Consider the following 664-nt stretch of genomic DNA (forward strand, 5'->3'; position numbering starts at 1 on the left):
TGAACAGAGAATAAGAGAAGAAAGTGGACAAAAAAAGAGGGCCCATCTAGTAATTTAAACTTTCTTCTTTAATGTATACCTACTTTTGAGAATCGGTAGAGCGCACATGCAGACCTCCCATGCACTATACACATTTCACACGATTCCCATACAACCAACCACGCAACCTGTCTCAACCGCGGTGGTACAATCCCACCACAGAATATACCCCGCCCACGCTCAATATCTACAGACACGCCCACCCTTTCTTCCTGTGTCTTGAGAGCTGCCTTATGCTTTGTTCAGTCTGCACGGTGTCTTGTGATTTCTATTACAGTATGAACAATGGCGTCTAAGTATAGCGGAAGCGAGTTCAGGTCAAAAGGCAAAGGAAAAGACATATTTTAAAAGGAGGTGTGAGTCATGTCTGAACTTGTCTTTATTTTAGTATCAATAATTTTTTTCACTATACTTTTTCTTTTTGTGTTTAGGTCAATAATGCAAATGAGTTCTCACGATACGGTTTAACTTAATAATTTGTTTTACTATTTTCAGTGGTCAGAATGTATTCCCGTGATAAACAGGCATATATTCATTTATTAGTTAACGTGCTTGTTAATGGACTTTTTCATTCTTTCTTTCATTCAACGACAAAAGAGAAATTTAACTAAATCGCGCGCGCGCC

The sequence above is a fragment of the Penaeus monodon genome, chromosome 29 (genome assembly GCF_015228065.2).
Source record: "Penaeus monodon isolate SGIC_2016 chromosome 29, NSTDA_Pmon_1, whole genome shotgun sequence".
NCBI lineage: Eukaryota > Metazoa > Arthropoda > Malacostraca > Decapoda > Penaeidae > Penaeus > Penaeus monodon.